The 20,991-nt window shown below is 44.2% G+C and overlaps 1 long non-coding RNA gene across 2 annotated transcripts in view; it reads left to right on the top strand.

Annotated features, from left to right (window-relative positions):
* The window catches only part of LOC117361536, a 260,260-nt gene extending 254,168 nt beyond the window's left edge, over positions 1–6,092 (top strand). For both annotated transcript variants that reach the window (XR_004539679.1, XR_004539680.1), the window contains exon 3: positions 5,553–6,092. This is a non-coding gene — a long non-coding RNA (uncharacterized LOC117361536). The remainder of the gene's footprint in view (positions 1–5,552) is intronic.
* Positions 6,093–20,991: the final 14,899 nt, after the last annotated feature.

Raw genomic sequence — 20,991 nt, 5'->3', positions numbered from 1 at the left:
AAGGTAGGGAGAACGAGAGGGCACTCTCTAAAGTTGAAAGGGGATAGATTCCATACAAACATAAGGAAGTTCTTCTTCACCTAGAGAGGGGTAGAAAACTGGAACGCTCTTCCAGAGGCTGTTATAGGGGAAAACACCCTCCAAGGATTCAAGACAAGTCTTGAATCCTTGTCCAAGGTAGGGGGAACGAGAGGGCACTCTCTAAAGTTGAAAGGGGATAGATTCCATACAAACATAAGGAAGTTCTTCTTCACCCAGAGAGGGGTAGAAAACTGGAACGCTCTTCCGGAGGCTGTTATAGGGGAAAACACCCTCAGGGATTCAAGATAAAGTAGTTAAAGACAGGTTGTTCACCCTCTCCAAGGTAGGGAGAACGAGAGGGCACTCTCTAAAGTTGAAAGGGGACAGATTCCGTACAAACGTAAGGAAGTTCTTCTTCACCCAGAGAGTGGTAAAAAACTGGAACGCTCTTCCGGAGGCTGCTATAGGGGAAAATACCCTCCAGGGATTCAAGACAAAGTAGATAAAGGCAGGTTGTTCACCCTCTCCAAGGTAGGGAGAACGAGAGGGCACTCTCTAAAGTTGAAAGGGGATAGATTCCATACAAACATAAGGAAGTTCTTCTTCACCTAGAGAGGGGTAGAAAACTGGAACGCTCTTCCGGAGGCTGTTATAGGGGAAAACACCCTCCAGGGATTCAAGACAAAGTAGATAAAGGCAGGTTGTTCACCCTCTCCAAGGTAGGGAGAACGAGAGGGCACTCTCTAAAGTTGAAAGGGGATAGATTCCATACAAACATAAGGAAGTTCTTCTTCACCCAGAGAGGGGTAGAAAACTGGAACGCTCTTCCGGAGGCTGTTATAGGGGAAAACACCCTCCAGGGATCCAAGACAAAGTAGTTAAAGGCAGGTTGTTCACCCTCTCCAAGGTAGGGAGAACGAGAGGGCACTCTCTAAAGTTGAAAGGGGATAGATTCCATACAAACATAAGGAAGTTCTTCTTCACCCAGAGAGGGGTAGAAAACTGGAACGCTCTTCCGGAGGCTGTTATAGGGGAAAACACCCTCAGGGATTCAAGATAAAGTAGTTAAAGACAGGTTGTTCACCCTCTCCAAGGTAGGGAGAACGAGAGGGCACTCTCTAAAGTTGAAAGGGGACAGATTCCGTACAAACGTAAGGAAGTTCTTCTTCACCCAGAGAGTGGTAAAAAACTGGAACGCTCTTCCGGAGGCTGCTATAGGGGAAAATACCCTCCAGGGATTCAAGACAAAGTAGATAAAGGCAGGTTGTTCACCCTCTCCAAGGTAGGGAGAACGAGAGGGCACTCTCTAAAGTTGAAAGGGGATAGATTCCATACAAACATAAGGAAGTTCTTCTTCACCTAGAGAGGGGTAGAAAACTGGAACGCTCTTCCGGAGGCTGTTATAGGGGAAAACACCCTCCAGGGATTCAAGACAAAGTAGATAAAGGCAGGTTGTTCACCCTCTCCAAGGTAGGGAGAACGAGAGGGCACTCTCTAAAGTTGAAAGGGGATAGATTCCATACAAACATAAGGAAGTTCTTCTTCACCCAGAGAGGGGTAGAAAACTGGAACGCTCTTCCGGAGGCTGTTATAGGGGAAAACACCCTCAGGGATTCAAGATAAAGTAGTTAAAGACAGGTTGTTCACCCTCTCCAAGGTAGGGAGAACGAGAGGGCACTCTCTAAAGTTGAAAGGGGACAGATTCCGTACAAACGTAAGGAAGTTCTTCTTCACCCAGAGAGTGGTAAAAAACTGGAACGCTCTTCCGGAGGCTGCTATAGGGGAAAATACCCTCCAGGGATTCAAGACAAAGTAGATAAAGGCAGGTTGTTCACCCTCTCCAAGGTAGGGAGAACGAGAGGGCACTCTCTAAAGTTGAAAGGGGATAGATTCCATACAAACATAAGGAAGTTCTTCTTCACCTAGAGAGGGGTAGAAAACTGGAACGCTCTTCCGGAGGCTGTTATAGGGGAAAACACCCTCCAGGGATTCAAGACAAAGTAGATAAAGGCAGGTTGTTCACCCTCTCCAAGGTAGGGAGAACGAGAGGGCACTCTCTAAAGTTGAAAGGGGATAGATTCCATACAAACATAAGGAAGTTCTTCTTCACCCAGAGAGGGGTAGAAAACTGGAACGCTCTTCCGGAGGCTGTTATAGGGGAAAACACCCTCAGGGATTCAAGATAAAGTAGTTAAAGACAGGTTGTTCACCCTCTCCAAGGTAGGGAGAACGAGAGGGCACTCTCTAAAGTTGAAAGGGGACAGATTCCGTACAAACGTAAGGAAGTTCTTCTTCACCCAGAGAGTGGTAAAAAACTGGAACGCTCTTCCGGAGGCTGCTATAGGGGAAAACACCCTCCAGGGATTCAAGACAAAGTAGATAAAGGCAGGTTGTTCACCCTCTCCAAGGTAGGGAGAACGAGAGGGCACTCTCTAAAGTTGAAAGGGGATAGATTCCATACAAACATAAGGAAGTTCTTCTTCACCCAGAGAGGGGTAGAAAACTGGAACGCTCTTCCGGAGGCTGTTATAGGGGAAAACACCCTCCAGGGATTCAAGACAAAGTAGATAAAGGCAGGTTGTTCACCCTCTCCAAGGTAGGGAGAACGAGAGGGCACTCTTTAAAGTTGAAAGGGGATAGATTCCATACAAACATAAGGAAGTTCTTCTTCACCCAGAGAGGGGTAGAAAACTGGAACGCTCTTCCGGAGGCTGTTATAGGGGAAAACACCCTCCAGGGATTCAAGACAAAGTAGATAAAGGCAGGTTGTTCACCCTCTCCAAGGTAGGGAGAACGAGAGGGCACTCTCTAAAGTTGAAAGGGGATAGATTCCGTACAAACATAGGGAAGTTCTTCTTCACCCAGAGAGTGGTGGAAAACTGGAACGCTCTTCCGGAGGCTGTTATAGGGGAAAACACCCTCCAGGGATTCAAGACAAGGTTAGATAGGTTCCTGCTGAACCAGAACATACGCAGGTAAGGTTAGTCTCAGTTGGGGCACTGGTCTTTGACCTAAGGGCTACCGCGGGACTACTGGGCACGATGGACCACTGGTCTGACCCAGCAGCGGCAGTTCTTATGTTCTTAAGGAAGCACACAGGTCATTGAATCATTCTGGTTAGGGGGACTGGAACCCATGAGCCAATCCCGATGACAACATTTGGCTCTCTTCTACACCCTTTTGATAACCTGGTAAGGATACCTTCTTTGTAAGAACTTTTCAGCCTTTGCCTGAGCTTGGAAATTAAAATTGATTTCGTTTGACCAGATTCTTCTGAGATGCAGAAACTGGTCTGTTGGGACACTATTTCTTAGAGGTTTCGGGTGAAAACTTTAATAGTGAAGAATGGTGTTACGGTCCGAGGGCTTGCAATATAAAGATGGTATTAATTGGTTGCCTGCTTTGGAAATCAAAATATCCAAAAAGAATACTTTATTTTTATCCCAGACGCTCAAAAACTGAATATTGACATCAAAGGTGTTTAATTCCGCCAAAAACATTAGATGCTCCGAAACAAAAATTAGCCTATAAGGAGGTTGTATCGAATGCCATTTTGAAGTAATAGGCTTTTAACTGTGACTTATGCATTTTGTAGAGACATGCAACATATATATATCATTTCACTTCCAGGGATCTTTTGTGTTTTCAGAGAATGACTTATTCACAAGATGCCTATAAATGGAACATTAAGTGAATACTGGAAAGGCTTCGCTTGCCAAGAAAAACAAGTGCAAAGCAGCTGTAGGCAAAAGGGAATCTTAAGAAGAGAAGTCAAGAAACTACGAGTCATCTTTAAATCATAACTTCACCTCAACAGCATAAACAGAGCGGTGTCATTAACGACGTCGGCTACAGCTTAAGGGCTGCTGAATGCGGTCCAGTATCTCTATCCTGCGCCTAAGGTCCATCTGGACGGATGGGTTGGGTCGGGACAGCTTGTAAACCAATCACGGTGTAGAATCTGGCACAGTAGTGTAGGTAATTCAGAGCACTTGAAATGAGTTATGATGGCAAATGAAGACTTCTGGGCCTGTCTGCTCAGCCCATGTTCTGGAGATATTGCACTTCATTGTGGCCTTTTCCTCATCGTCCCACTGCTCTCTGTCTTTTCTTAATTGATGCTGCTGCTGGTCTATCAGTCAGAGGACGAAGGGAGAAGTCTAATGATTAGAGCAGAGGGTTGAAAATGCCACTGCCGCTCCTCATGACCTTGGGCAAGTCACTTAACCCTTCATTACTTCTGGTACAATCTTAGGGGTCCTTTTACAAATATCCCCTCCCTTACTAAGCCACTGGTTTCACCTTCTTCGTACGTCCACTCGTTCCAGAGCTTCCTTTCAACTGAAAGAGACTCACCTCCTGTGCATTTCTTCCACAGAGGTATTTACATTTTTCTATCACGTCTCCCCTCTCCTGCCTTTCTTCCAAAGTGAGACCTTTAGGTCTGTCCCTACCGACCTGAACCGATTCCCTCCTGTTTCTATCTTTTTAAAGGTGCACAGGTACTCTAAATGAGGTCTCACCAGACTCTTATACAGAGATATAGGGGGTCGGTATGTCATCTGTTTGGGAAGGCTAAATGGACAGGGCTATGGCAGGGGAGATGAGTGTGTTGGTGGAAGTTATAAACCTTGTGGTCGGGAGGGGGGGGGGGGTAATACCTAGGTCAGCAGGAAAGGGACAGATGAAACACTTTTAAACACAGGATGGAAGAATGCCAACCAGGTATCAGTGGCATAGTAAGGAGGGAATGGGGAGCAGACCACCCCTGGCACCGTCTTGATGGGGGCACTGGCACCTCTCCGCACCCCCTCCCCCCCACATCACACTTGCACCCTCCCTTCCCCGCATCCCTTAGCTCTTTAAATCTTTGCCAGTGTGAGCAACTACTCTGGCCTGCTGTTCGCACTGGACTGGCTCCCTCTGAAATCACTTCCGGGTCACAGGCTCAGGAAGTGACATGACAGGGAAAGCCGGTACGAGCAGCAGGCCAAAGGAGCTGCTCAGGCTGGCAAAGATTTAAAGAGATACGGGGCTGGAAGGGAGGGTGTGAGTTCTAGCGTATGTTTCAAACTGGTTTGGGGACTAGCTCCTACCTACCTCGTTTCGTACTATATAGCCCCATAAGACAAACCACAAACTGCAACCTATTTGCATACCCAAGCATTACTGGCTATAAATACAAAACCTTTCTGGATAGGACTTTTATGTAGCAAGCAAACAAACAGCAAACTTGGCTAGACAACTACATTAATGGAGCTAGACTGACCTACGACACTTATAGGAAAGCCATAGATTTATCACCTAAACAGTAATACACCAAACACTAAATCCAATTCTATTACTTCTAATATGTCCACTCTTGCGTATGTTGTATTTTTAATCAACTGTACATTGTAATTCACTTTTGAAGAGTCTGCATATTGTAATTCGCTGATTATCCAGCTCTCTTCAATATGAACCGCCTAGAAGTCACACGACTATGGCGGTATAGAAGAATAAAGTTATTATTATTATTATCTAATGCGCAGGTACTCTTCATACTTGGCTCCCAGCCAGCCCTGGCTCCCCAGTCCAGCATCTTCTTGTTGGCAATGTGAAGTGACGTTCAACAGAAATCCCGAGGTCAACGGCAGCCATAGGAAGATTTGGATCCATTTTTGGGCAGGTTACCAAATATCTCCCAGGCTTCAGATCTGTTGACCTTTTTGCTTTGAATAGGTATTATCTGTAACTGCAATATCTAATTGTTTGGCAAAAATAGTAGTGGACATATCATAATGTATACAGACGTCAGTCTTTGGAACCTCTTATGATGTATATGTATGATGGAACCTCTTATGATGTATATAATAATAAAGCTTAGGGATATTAACAGTTAATAAAAATTATATAACGAATCACTTTGGTAGGAGGTGGTTGACATAGATGATTATAACAATATACAAGACAGGAACTTGAAATGGTATACATCATAAGAAGTTCCAAAGAGGTTCCAAAGGTTCCAAAGAATGGTATACGTCATAAGAGGTTCCAAACACTGACATCTGTATAAATTATGATATGTCCACTACTATTTTTGCTTAATACTCAATAAGGAAATTAATTAATACTGGCTTCAAAGCATATATATTAATGTTTAACACACATTATGAATTTGTTTATGTAGATATGTTTTATTGGATGCTATTATGGTTATTATTAGTGAAAAACTTTATTAGAATATATTGATTAATTGCATCATTTATTGAATTTTCTTCCCCCTTTCTCCGTAACAATTATTTGATATACATAGGGTTGACATATGTTTAAGGCCTCATCATTTAATATCTAATTGTTAGGGCAGAAGGCTGAGAGCCAGGTTCAAAACCCACTTCCACTCCTTGAGATCTTGGATAAATCACTTAACCCTTCATTGTCCCAGGTACAAACTTAGACTGTAAGCCTTCCAAGGACAGGATGTTACAGGATCTTTTTGGATTTACATCACCAGCAAAACACTACAAATGTTACCCAGGACCTATAGAGCAATTCTACATAAGAACATAAGAATAGCCTTACTGGGTCAGACCAATGGTCCATCAAACCCAGTAGCCTGTTCTCACGGTGGCCAATCCAGGTCACTAGTACCTGGCCAAAACCCAAGAAGTAGCAACATTCCATACAGAATCTCAAAGAATAGCAAGATTCCAGAATCCCAGAGAGTAACAAGATTCTAGAACCCCAAAGAGTAGCAACATTCCATACAGAATCTCAAAGAATAGCAAGATTCCGGAATCCCAGAGAGTAACCAGATTCTAGAATCCCAAAAAGTAGCAACATGTTACCGATCCAGGGCAAGCAGAGGCTTCCCCATGTCTTAATAACAGGCTATGGACTTTTCTTCCAGGAACTTGTCCAAACCTTTCTTAAAACCAGTTACGCTATCAGCTCTTACCACATCCTCTGGCAACGTGTTCCAGAGTTTAACAATTCTCTGAGTGAAAAAACTATTTCTTCCCATTGGTTTTAGAAGTATTTCCCTGTAACTTCATCGAGTATCCCCTAGTCTTTGCAATTTTTGACGGAGTGAAAAATCGATCCACTTGTACCTGTTCTCCACTCAAGATTTTGTAGACTTCAACCATATCTCCTCTCAGCCATCTCTTTTCCAAGCTGGACCCTAGCTTCCGGTAACTGTGATTTGGGTTATTCTTCCCAAAGTGCATCACTTTGCATTTGTCCACATTACATTTCATCTGCCACTTGGTTGCCCAGTCTATTGGGGGCAGGAAAAGAGTAGATGGAGATGCTGGACTGTACTGGAAAGGGGGGATAAGGTCTTGAGCTGCCCTTGGCATGATTGTGAGAAAGGGAACTAAGACATCAAATACTCATGGGCCAGCCCTGCAAGCACAACTTAGAGAAGGTATATAAATGTACTTTTTTGTTGTCTATGTCTTATCTCTAAAGGAAGTAAAAAGTCTTCTCACTGAAGAGAGATGACTGTTCAGGACTGAAATTAGCAGAGAAAGCAATTTCAGCTGCCTCCCTGTCCTGATTCTGTTCACATATAATCTCATATTCCGGCTCTGTGATTGATCTACATGTCCCAGGCATCACTCGTCACATCTACTGTCTGTGATCCTGAAGTCCAGAGAAATCGGGGCAGTGGATCTTTGCCATCAGCACAGTAATACAGACTGTTCTTGAGTAGACAAGACACATGAAGACTGGGCAGGCCATGAACTGGACCTTGGCAGTAAAGCTGAATCATTGCTGAATCAGGGATATTTTCTCCCTGAAAGGTGTCATAGAAACATGATGGCAGATAAAGGCCAAATGGCCCATCCAATCTGCCCATCTGCAGCATCCACTATCTCCTCCTCTCCCTATTAACATTTGCATCTCCTCTTCCTATAGGCTAAGGCATCCAGTCTGCCCATCCACAGCATCTCCCTATTGGCTAAGGCTCTTAACATTTGCATCTCCTCTTCCTATAGGCTAAGGCTATTTACACCTGCATTGTGAGGTCATAGAACTTTATGGTTATAGAAACATGATGGCAGATAAAGGCCAAATGGTCCATCCGCAGTATCCACTATCTCCTCCAATCCCTATTGGCTAAGGCTCTTAATATTTGCATCTCCTCGTCCTATAGGCCAAGGCTCTTTACACCTGCATTGTGATGTCATAGAACTTGATGGTTATAGTAACATGATGGAAGGCAAAGACCAAATGGCCCATCTGCAGTAACCATTATCTCTTCCTCTATCTGAGAGATCCCACGTGCCTATCCCAGGCTTTCTTGAAATCAGACACAGTCTCTGTCTCCACCACCTCTTCTCCAAGCTGTGAGGAACTGATTTTCCTGTGACTAAGAATTACATTAGCACTGGAATTGCTTTCCAAAACCAGCAGGCAAGTACTACATGAGGTTCTAGTGTGGGGAGAAGAGATGCAACCTTAGGCCAAATGATTCTGTCTATAGGAAAAATTGAACCAGCAGTACAGGCAAAAAAAACCTCTTGCGGTTGTGCAGATGGTGGCCGGGCCCTTCACACTCTGGGCTATGTCAAGCCTGAGGCAGCATTTAGCACTGTCCCTGTGACAGACGAAGACTTAAAAGCAAAAAGAAAAACAGGAGTCAGCTGTGCACTCAGTAGAACCCTTATTCCAAGAAGGATGTGGAAAAATCAGGAAAAGCTCAGATGATAACTGGAAAACATATGAAAATACAACATGTCAGAATAGTTTAGTGGAACTGGATTTATTGAGCCTTTCAAAGAGAAAGTACATTATAGCAACAGGGCAGGATTAACCAATAGGCCCGAAATGGTCATGGGGGCCCGATGAAGGAGGGCATCAACATTGTTTTTTTCCAAACGGCGATGGGCCCTCTAGCATCGATCGGCAACGCGGGCCCCATCCCGATCGGCAACATGGCCCTCCCAATCGACGGAAAGTAAGACAAGCAAGCAACGTGAGTAAGAAAGGCAACGGGAACTGTAATTGTGCAAACGGTGCTGCTTGCCCAAAGCTTCCCTCTGACGCAGCTTCCTGTTTCCGCCTGGGTGCATGGTGGGGTGGGATGGGGTAGGGGGGCTCAGTGTACTTGGGTGCCTAGGGGCCCTCGACGAATTAATCCTGCCATGTATTGCAATAACATGTTAGTTGCCCCTTAAGGTGCATTAGACAGCAATAACACACTATATGTGAGGAAGCTTTGGAGGCCTTGGCCTTTAAACACACATTGGCAACCAAAAATATTGTAGTTAAAGGTCAAACTATTAAGACACCTGTCTTGCTTCTCAAAATCATGTTTAACCATCTAAACAGAGTACGATTTCCTGCCATCCCAACAAAGGAGTACATCCTTTAGCTTTGGCAAGGAACAAACTTTATCTTGCCCTATCTTGCAGGCAGGGGCGTAGCCAGCAACCCATATTTTGGGGGACTGGGGTGAATTGCGGGTCCACCTACTCTCTGCTTTCTTTTCCCTCCTTTCTGGCAGAGATGCCCAGCTGAAAAGCTCCACGACCTGACCCTTCCCCCGGTTCAAAGAAGGCATCAGTGTGCTTTTCCAGCTGCCAGCGCTGGCCCTTCTCACTCATGCTCAGTTCATGCATCTGAAATGAGAATGCGTTAGGAGTGCCAGGATCTGCGGCTGGAAAGCACACCACCATCTTCCTCATACTGGGGTTTGGCGCTGCAAAGTTCTTTGACTGGCAGGGCTTGGGCATCCCTGCCAGCCATTCAGGGTACTGCAGTTTGGGGGGGGGGGAGCAAGACAAAATTGGGAAGGGTCCAGGTCCCCAAGACCCACTGCTATCTCTTATCCTCTTCATATGTCCTTAGCAATTCTCTCTGGCAAAGCTTTTTTTAGCAGACGTGCTGTGGATTGGTGGGGACGAATTTGAAGAGATAATGCTTTTGTTGTGATATGTCTGTATGTATTTGACTATGTATGTTTTACTGTAATCTGCTTAGGCATTAAGTGGAGAAGAAAATTTTAAAATCAATAACATTTGGCAGGCTAAAGCGCCTATGTAGGCGTGATTCCGGTGCTGAGGTTCTAGGCGCTGGTATGTGCCTCAAATCCCAGTTAAAAATGCTGTGTGGATGGCGTTTTTAACAGAGGTATGGCGCCTACCCATGCTTAGAAAACTGGCGCCAGTTTGAGAAATTTTCCACTTTAAAAAAAATAAATAAATAAATTAGCAAAATACATCCGATGTGTGAATGTTGAAGGATACCAGCTAAAACCTTTCCTTAGATCTTTCCAATCCTGTGATCGTTCCTGCAGGCTTCTTCTCTTTCCTCCAAGCCTCTCTGTATTTCCACAGCCCTGGGCTTTTTTTCCTCCCTAGTTCCTCACATGGAGGCAGGAGGGATACACAATAATGAGATGCAAAGCATGCAAAATATATTATTATTATTATTATTATTATTATATAAATCAATTAAGGCAGCAAGCTGTATTATTCCTGGAAGAAGACAGTTTCTTGACTCTTACAGGTAGTATCACAAGACAACTGCTAAGAGGCACAAGTGCCATTTTGAATCCATTGTCTGCGAGTGTAGGAGCAACTGGGGATCACTTCTTTCCCAGACCCCCCCAAACAGCAGGGATTTGAAGAGTTATGACCAGAGGGACTTATAGGAGGGGAGAGGGAGGGGTGATAGGGGTCACTGGGAAGGAGGACATGTTCAGGGGAAGGGAGAACACTTGTTTTTTTGATGTGCTGGTCCCTTTAAGATATAGCCTGGAACCCTGCTGACCGCGAGCCCTACATACCTCCCTCCAGAGCAGCGACAGGCTGGCAACACTCTAAACAGGCTGCTTTATGGCCTTCTCTCGTCGGGGCCTTCCGTGTGCCGTGTTACTGATGACACCATCAGTGATGCGGCAGAGGGAATTCCTCGACGAGAGAAGGCCACGAAGCAGCCTGTTTAGAGTGCTGCCGACCCAACGCTGCTCTGGAGGGAGGTATGTAGGGCTCGCGGTCGGCAGGGTTCGGATGGAAGGGAAGGATGGTCAGTGGGGGTTCGGCTGCACTGCGGGGGCGTGCTCAAAGGTTCTGCTGCCCAGGGGGATGGGAGGGATAGAAATCTGCTCTTGGTCCAGTCCTTCTGTCAAATTTGAGAACCCATTGTGGCCCAGGAGTCAAAAAGTTTGCCCACCTCTGGCCTGGAATAATACTAATTTATTTTTTTGTATACCGCCCAACCAATAGTTCTGGGCGGTTCACAAGAAGAGAACTGAAACATTCCAGTGAAAACACAAATATAGTGAAAGAAATTATCGTGCAAATTTATCAAACAGGTAAGTTTTCATCGACTTTCGAGGCGCATAACTGATAGAAACATGATGACAGATAAAGGCCAAATGGCCCATCCAATCTGCCCATCTGCAGTAACCATTATCTCTTTCTCTCTCTGAGAGATCCCACGTGCCTATCCCAGGCCCTCTTGAATTCAGCCATAGACTCTGTCTCCACCACCTCTTCTGGGAGACTGTTCCACACATCTACCACCCTTTCCGTAAAAAAACTATTTCCTTAGATTACTCCGGAGCTTATCACCTCTTAACTTCATCCTATGCCCTCTCATTCTAGAGCTTCCTTTCTAATGAAAGAGACTTGACTCATGTGCATTTACGCCACGTAGATATTTAAATATCTCTAGAACAATACTAATAATAACAGTCTATAAATTAATTACTCCAAAAAATCTTATTAGCCAAGTGGTGGAACTACCCATTGAAAACTATTTAAGTAAAGTGGAGAAAAAGCCTCAACTCAATTTCATATGCAGACGGCAACCCAAAGAGTTTTTCGGCCTTTCTTAATCTGTATCAAGGGCAAAAAACTCCACTACTTCTCAAAATGTAGTCTTTCAAAATGGGGACATATTTCACCACTGTGCACAGGGAACAGGAAAAAGAACCTTAAGGAAGGTTTCATTTATCTTCACAGCTGTTGTTAAAGACCAGGACTGCGATCCAAAAACACAACGATCTTCCCACAATCACAATCACATTTTCGGCACTGAAGAGAAGACAAGAAACCGGTGTCCAAATCCAACAAGGCTCTTGTTTCACCAACAAGTGGCTGCTTCAGGGAGTTCCCTCCTATTCCGTTCACAATTTGGCTCCACAATGGTACCTGAGTTGTAGCTCCCGATCTCATGTCGTCACTTTCACCGGAAACACTATTGACGGATCTCCCTGAAGCAGCCACTTGTTGGTGAACAAGAGCCTTGTTGGATTTCGACACCGGTTTCTGTTTCCTTGTGCACAGTGGTGAAATATGTCCCCATTTTGAAAGACTACATTTTGAGAAGTAGTGGAGTTTTTTTGCCCATGATACAGATTTAGAACGGCTGAAAAACTCATTGGGTTGCGTCTGCATATGAAATTGAGTTGAGGCTTTTTCTCCACTTTACTTAAATGGTTTTTCAATGGGTAGTTCCACCACTTAGCTAATAACATTTTTTGGAGTAATTAATTTAAATGTCTCTATCATATCTCCCCTCTCCCGCCTTTCCTCCAAAGTATACAGATTGAGATATTTAAGTCTGTCCCCATTCGCCTTATGACGAAGACCACGCACCATTTTAGTAGCCTCCAGAATTGTACACAATATTCTAAATGAGGTATCGCCAGAGTCTTATACAGGGGCATCAATACCTCCTTTTTCCTACTGGTCAAACCTCTCCCTATGCACCCTAGCATCCTTCTAGTTTTCACCGTCACCTTTTCAACCTATTTGGCCACCTTAAGATCACTACATACAATGACACCCAAGTCCCGCTCTTCTGTCGTGCACATAAGCTCTTCACCCCCTAAACTGATGTGTGAATATTAGCATTTATTTAATAGAATTATCCCAATAATGTAAAATTTTAGCTGGGTATAAAAAGGAGTCATTCGGCAGTGTGCTTTCTACTTTAGCCAGTTTGGACTGATTTTCAGCACTAGCCAGTTAAATGTTTTGTGCCACAGAAATCGTATCCGAAATTTAGCCAATCAAATCTAGAATGACAAAAGGCTTTTTCTTTCCAGCTCATTTTCTCCCGAGGAGTCTTCCACTTCTGAGCACTGCAATAGAGTGCCACTTTGGTCTTTAAAATGTCCATCATCGGAACACTGAAATGGAAACGTCTAAAAATCTTTTCAACATGTAGATGCAGATTATAAACACAAGAGGTCAAGTAGGAAAATCTCTCTTTATCGAGCAAGGCATATGATTCTCTCTTTTGTGAAATATTGATACTGCAATTGTTTAAATAGACGTAACTACAGTATACACACAATCTCTTGATTCTTATTTATAAAATAGCTCGACAGCCAGAAAAGTTGGTCTCATTCCCATTTCCGAGACAGCGCTGTTGGTCTTTCCTCATTGCTTTTAGCAGCCCTGTAGCCTGCTCCATGTCTTAAACAAATGTATCCCATCGAAAAGCAGGTGCACTCAAGATAAGCGATCCTTGGCTTGGCCGACACCATGACAGGTGGCATTTGGAAACAAAGCTAAAAAAGGTCTTTCCCTCTTCTCACAGAGAGGCCAATTCAGAAGAAGGGTCTTAGCATAATTGAAATGATGATCAGGCCTGTGCAGAACATCTGCAGAAAGTATCATTAATGCTGTGGCCAGGATTATAAAGAAATGTGTAGTTCTGGACATCACCCCCATTTAAAATGCACCCCAAAGCAGATGTAGTTTGCTAATTTTTTTTTTTTTAACTGGAAAAAGAGTTGAACACTTAGGCCCAGATTCTCAAACTGGAGCCAATTTTCTAGGCCTGGGTAGGCGCCATACCTCTGTTAAAAACGCCATCCACATGGCATTTTTAACTGGGATTAGAGGCACGTACCAGCACCTAGAACCTCAGCACTGGAATCACGCCTACATAGGCGCTTTTGCCCGCCAAATGTTATTGATTTTAAATTTTTCTTCTCCACTTAATGCCTAAGCAGATTACAGTAAAACACACATGGGGCTCCTTTTATCAAGCCGCTCTAGCGGTTTAACGCGCGTAATACCGCGCACTAAATCGCCGGCCGCGCTAGCCGCTAACGCCTCCCTTGAGCAGGCGTTAGTTTTTAGGCCAGCGCGGGGGTTAACGCGTGATGAAACGTCACGCGCGTTAACCCCGCTAGCGCGGCTTGGTAAAAGGAGCCCATAGTCAAATACCTACAGACATATCTAATCTAATCCTTAGGTTTGTATACCGCATCATCTCCACGTTCGTAGAGCTCGACGCGGTTTACAGTAGGAGAAATAGGAAGGAACTACAACAGAGGGTTAGAGGTAGAAGTGCTGTCTCCTCCTCTCCCTATTGGCTAAGGCTCTTAACATTTGCATCTCCTCTTCCCATAGGCTAAGGCTCTTTCCACCTGCATTGTGATGTCATAGAGCTTTATGGTTATAGAAAAAGAGAAACATGATGGCAGATAAAGGACAAATGGCCTATCCAGTCTGCCCATCCGCAGCATCCGCTATCTAATCTAATCTAATCCTTAGGTTTGTATACCGCATCATCTCCACGTTCGTAGAGCTCGACGCCGTTTACAGTAGGAGAAATAGGAAGGAACTACAACAGAGGGTTAGAGGTAGAAGTGTGAAGAAAATTTAGAGGACTTGGGATGCCAATATATAAGAGTTTCCTTGATTCCTAAGTTGGAGGGAGACTTACATTTTTTGAGAAAAGCCAGGTTTTCAGAAGTTTGCGGAAAACTTGGAGGGAGCTCAAGTTCCGAAGAGGGGAGGTAAGGTTGTTCCAGAGCTCAGTGATTTTGAAGTGGAGGGAGGTCCCTAGCTTTCCTGTGTGGGAAATGCCTTTTAGCGAGGGGAAGGATAGTTTTAATTTGTGGGAGGATCTGGTGGTATTAGGGTTTGAGGAATTCCAAGAAAGAGGGATAAAGGGAGGGAGGATACCATATAGGATATCTCTTCAAATTCGTCCCCACCAACCCCACAGAAGTCTGCTAAAAAAAATAAAATAGCATAAAACTAGTAAAAAAGCTTGCATGTTAAAAAAATGTAGCACTAAAAAGCTAATAAAAGGCTTTAACGGATAGATAAGTTTTCAATTGTTTTACACAATCTCAAATATCCTGGCAATGTATTCCACAAACCGGGATCTGGCTTATTAGCAGAGGAAATAGGCGATTCCAGGAGATTTGGGGACCATTGGAACTTTACATAAAAGATCTGGGGGTTTTTGTGTTTTTTTTAATTCTTTATTCATTTTAAAACACATTCAATAAGTGAAAACAGAATGAATTAAACATTTTACACTGTAGACATCACTTAAATTTTACAAGATTCATACATATTGATACCCTCCCCCACCCAATCTAAATTTTATCATTAAAATTACTATAAAATTTACATAATTTCAAAAATATTATACATATTTTAAAACAGAAAATACACCTATATAACCATTCAAACTTATTTATCAAACCACAAAAATACCATCCTTCCTCCTATTACCATCCGTAAAAATAGTTAATTAAAAACCTTGTATTCCCCCCTCCCTAGTTGTGCATTTTAACTAACAACCAAAAATATAACTATAATGATTCTACAAAGGACGTCAATGGGCCCCAAATTAAATTAAAATTTTTATTATTCCCTAAAAGAACAGCGTTCATTTTCTCGTATTTATAGATTAGACATAAACTAGCCCACCAAAATGTAAAGTTGAGACGATCCCAGTTTTTCCAGTTTCGTGTAATCAATTGTATAGCTATACTTGTCATAATTAAAAAGAGACATCTTTTATGTTTATCTAGGGGATCTTTGATATGCAAAATGGTACCACAAATTACTATTTCATAAATTAAAGGAATCTCAGATTCTAAAATATTATTAACTAGTGTTTAAGCCCGTTACAATAACGGGTGCTAGAGTAAATGTCTGTATGTCTGTTTTTTGTTGTTGTTTTTTTTATTTGTCTCTCTCTCTCCCTGGAGTCCCCTGCCTGTGCGTCTTTCTTTCTGTCTGTCTCCCTGGCCCCCCTGCTTGCCAAAGCAGCCCCCTTTCCCTCTCCCCCTGTTGTGCAATGCCTGCCTGCTTCGTGGCCCCCCTTCTGTTCCTCCCCCTCTATTATTGCTGTCTGCCCCCAGCACACCCCTCCCCCCAAAGCAGCCCCCCTTTCCCTCTCCCTCTGGCCCCCTGTTGTGCCATGCCTGCCTGCTCCGTGGCCCCCTTCTGTTTCCCCCACCCCCCATGATTGCTGTGTGTACTCAGCACAACCCTCCCCCCAAAGCAGCCCCCCTTTCCCTCTCCCTCTGGCCCCCTGTTGTGCCATGCCTGCCTGCTCTGTGGCCCCCCCTCTGTTTCCCCCACCCCCCATGATTGCTGTCTGCACTCAGCACAACCCTCCCACCAAAACAGCCCCCATTTCTGCCTGCTCCATAGCCCTTCTTTTTTGGCTTCCCCTCCCATTCTTCCCCTCCCTCCATCCATCCATGGTTCCTGCCGCCGCTGCCATTCCTGTTCAAAGCGGCCTGCTTAGGTTCGTAGCCGGCTGTATCGAACCTCGCAGGCCGCTCTCCATATGGTAGCATGTTCCCTCTGACGAGATCCAAAAAAATCATTATCTTTGGGCAATAAAACAGTAAATGATCTAATGTTCCTATGTCTAGGTGACAGTGCCAGCACCTATTAGATCTAACTTATTCAATCTAACCGGGGTCCAAAAAGAACGAAGTAACAAAAAGAACCAAGTTTGTTTCATAGATGCTGACACTGTACACCTCATCCTCCAAGACCAAACGCCAAAGACCAAAAGATCCGCTCATAAGGTTTACATGATCCTGTCAACTTTCACATTCCGAAAGTGAATCCAGAGTAAAAATGAGAGGGTGGGTGGGAGGAAAGGGACTAAGGGCTCCTTTTACGAAGGTGCGTTAGCGGTTTTAGCGCGCGCTAGCCGAAAATCTACTGCCTGCTCAAAAGGAGGCGATAGCGGCTAGCACGCATGACAATTTAGCACACGCTATTCTGTGGTAAGGTCCTAGCGCGGCTTTGTAAAAGGAGCCCTTAATGTTTCATATGTAGAATTGAAGTGTTTTTATGGATTTTCTGTTTGACGTTAGAAAACTAATAAACAGTTGAGACAGCAATTCATTTGCGCACTTTTTATAGAATAGGGGTTCTTTTTCCAAACACCTGGACACACAAAGTACCTTTGTAATCTCTATAATTTTGTGTATCTAAGTGCTTTGAAAATACACCTCAAACGGCACCTAAGCGCACTCCACACGGTTGTCAATCAACTGCTAAGCATCTTTTATAGGATCATGTGTAGCAGAGTCTAGGCATGCTTACAGGGCAGGATTAACCAATAGGTCAAGTAGGCACGTGCCTAGGGCCCGAAATGGTCAGGGGGGCCCGATCAACATTGTTTTTTCCAAACGGCGATGGGCCCCTCCAGCATCAATCGGCAACGCGGGCCCCCCGGATCGGCAACATGGGCCCCACCCCAATTGGCAATGCAGCCCCCCCCCATTGACAGAAAGTAAGATAAGCAAGCAACGCGGGTAAGAAAGGCAACGGGAACTGTAATTGTGTAAGCGGTGCTGCTTGCCCAAAGCTTCCCTCTGACGCAGCTTCCTGTTTCTGCCTGGGCGCATGGTGGGGTGGAGCGGGGCAGGGGGTCCAGTGTACTTGGGTGCCTAGGGGCCCTCAACGAATTAATCCTGCCCTGCATGCTTAGGCATCCTAGAGGAAGCCGCCAGTATATTAGGCCTGTCAACCATGCCTATTCTCCACCCGTAACCCAGCCTACTTTTCAGGTAGGCGTCGTCAGGCATCAGAGGGCACCTTGACTTAGGCTTCGCTAGGCGCCGAGTGGAATTCTGCGCAAAACTTTGAATTGATTTTTAAAATTAAAGCTCAGTAGTATGGTCAATTACCATACTAATTAAGCTTGCTAATTCAATTTGAGTTGGATGCAGAATTTAGGCCCTCTTCTACTAAGCCATGGTAAAGATTTTTACCATGGCCTGAGGCGATAAATCCTCCAATACTTCTCCGCTCATGTTCAGTCTTTCTATGACTGTTAAAATTGTACACTGCCTTGAGGGAATCTCTTCATAAAGGCAGTTAGTACAAGAGTGAACCACAGATTAAAGGCAATTGTTAAATTGCGTGATAATCGGAACAGAGCTAGCAAAATGCAACATATGTACTCGTACATTGCCTATTGGATAGTTCGTCCACACATAATGCAGTGCTCGGCCTTTAGCCGTGTGGCAGCCACAAGGTCAGAAATATGGGCATTCCATTGCAAGATTGCACCATCAAAAAACGACGTTCAGTAGCGCGCTTTCTTTGAGCAGAGGGAGTGAAACCTGTGGAAATTCACCAGCATTGGTCTTCATACAAGTCCCTGGGGGTCCTCCATTAGTCACCTTTCTCGGCTGAGAAAATTGTCATGTAGCCGCATTCAGTTCCCGATCCGTGATAAGGCATTGCCTCCTAACCACTGACTTTTTAATTCCCTCAAACAAATATTTCCAGAGACCGCTACTGCTAAGAACTGCTGCATCCGGACCAGAAGGTGGAAGAGCAAGAAGCTCATTCCCTGGCGATTCTGCAGGTTGAGAGATACGCCAGTAGGTTTGACTGCTATATTAGTGTGAATCCTCCAAGGAGCGAGCATTCATCTTACCGTCATCACTACTGTGATGCAGAATTTGAAACTGGTTGATTAATCCCATATGGACTATATTTTCCAAATGTGGACACAGACTATTCACATAACATAGAGGGATTTGCCTTTATATTCTCAATTCCGTTATATTGTACGAGGGTCATTTCATAAATAATGCACGTTTGTTTTTTTTTTTTTTAATTTACATGTTTTATTTTTTTTTCAAGTATTTCTTTACAGTCCTTCCATATAGTCTCCCTGCTTTGCAATGACCAAGTCCCAACGTCCGGGAAGATTCATTATTCCATCCAAGACACCGTGTTTTAGTTCAGTTGCCGAATAGCTCGGGTACCAGCGGAAGAAAGCTCTTCCAGAGATGCAAAACGATGTCCACGCATAGGTTGTTTCAACTTTGGAAAAAGGTCAAAGTCTGGTGGGCTCATGTCTGGACTGTAGAGAGCATGAGGTAACACCTCCCAGCCCTATTTGCGTAGTTTTTCAATGATGAGTGAAGACCAAAAAAAATTTCAATCAATAGTCAAACAAATGATGATTTTTGCTTAAGATTAAGAAGGCATCATCGTCACAGACAAAGTTCCATGTGGAAGAAATGTCACAACAGTGTTTTATCATGATTTTTTGCAAAAAAAAGTGCAGAAAAATGCACAAAATCCGACCTCAGTTGCCCTTGGCTAAGCCACTCATTCTTCACGACAACGCTCGCCCGCACAAAGGGAATGTCATTGAAAAACTACACAAATATGGCTGGGAGGTGTTATCTCATGCTCCCTATAGTCCAGACATATAAATTGTCTGAGGGGAGCTCAGAACGTTATACATGAGTTTATTCAGGTAGTCAGCATTTTTCCTTGTCTGTCCTGGTGGGCTCACAATCTGTCTAATGTACCTGGGGCAATTGGGGGATTAAGTGACTTGCCCAGGGTCACAAGGAGCAGTGTGGATTTGAACCCACAACCTCAGGGGGCCGAGGCTGTAGCTATAACCACTGCATCACTCTAGAAATCAAAAGGTAGTATTAGTGAGCCAAGTATAGGCCAATCAAATTTGTGCTGTTCCTCTCACCCGGAAAATTAAAAAAGTACGGGGGAAGGGGCACGGGTGCGTGACAGGGGAATCAGGAAGGAACAGGGTGTTAAGAAGAGGGCAGGGGAAGGGTGCCACTTACCCTCGCTACGCCACTGACTAGCAGATCACGCCCTGAACTGTGACAAGCTGGTAGCCTGTGCCCACCTTCGGAACCTCCTTCCTTGCTAGGGACTACTATTACACCCATTCCAGAGTTCCGCTACTTGGGCGTCATACTCGATTCTCACCTGTCGTTCACAAGTTACTAATCATCCAACTCGACCTTTCAGCAGCATTTGACTTAGTAGACCATCCCATACTTCTCCAGATACTAGATGCCATAGGAATATCTGGTAAAGTTCACAACTGGTTCCAAGGATTCCTTCAAACAAGATCATACAGAGTTAAGTCAAAAGATCTTTTATCCGACCCTTGGACAAACCCCTGTGGAGTACCACAAGGATCCCCTCTATCACCCATACTATTCAACCTCTTCATAGCTTCATTAGGCACTGCCCTAGACGCCCTAAATATAACATCTTTCAGCTACGCAGATGACATAACCATCATCCTCCCCTTTGACATCCAAGACCCCATATCCAAAGGACGCCTGAAAACAACACTGGAAACTGGAAAAATGGATGATGAACCATAAGCTGAAACTGAATGCGGAGAAAACCAAATTCCTACTACTAGAGAAGGAACAAAAATCATCCCTAACAGAACTGGAAGTAAACGCGATCAAATATCCAATACAGAGCACTCTCAAAATTCTGGGAATACAATTAGACAGACGCTGCACAATGCAGACACAAATACACAAAATCATACAAAAAGCATTCTTCACCATGCGAAACCTAGGAAAAATAAGAAAATTCTTTACCAAAGAACACTACAAGATCATTGTACAATCCCTCACACTTAGTGCCTTAGATTACTGCAACAGCCTCTACCTACCATGCCCAAACAACATGATAAAACAACTACAGACCATTCAGAACACAGCCATCAGACTCATCTACTGTCTCAGCAAATTTGACCACATCACCCCCGCCTATGTAGACTCTCACTGGCTTCCGATAAAAGCAATAACTCAATTCAAGTTCTATTGTCTACTATTTAAAGTAACCCATGGTACTGCCCCCTGTTACCTAAACAACCGCCTATACCGCTACCACTCATCCAGATCAAGGAGAACTCAAAACCTATTCACCTTCTCCCCTCATAATGGTA

This window comes from Geotrypetes seraphini, chromosome 5 (assembly GCF_902459505.1).
Source record: "Geotrypetes seraphini chromosome 5, aGeoSer1.1, whole genome shotgun sequence".
Taxonomy (NCBI): Eukaryota; Metazoa; Chordata; class Amphibia; order Gymnophiona; family Dermophiidae; genus Geotrypetes; species Geotrypetes seraphini.
The sequence above is the reverse complement of the archived record's forward strand: the minus strand, read 5'-3'. Positions and strand labels throughout refer to the sequence as shown.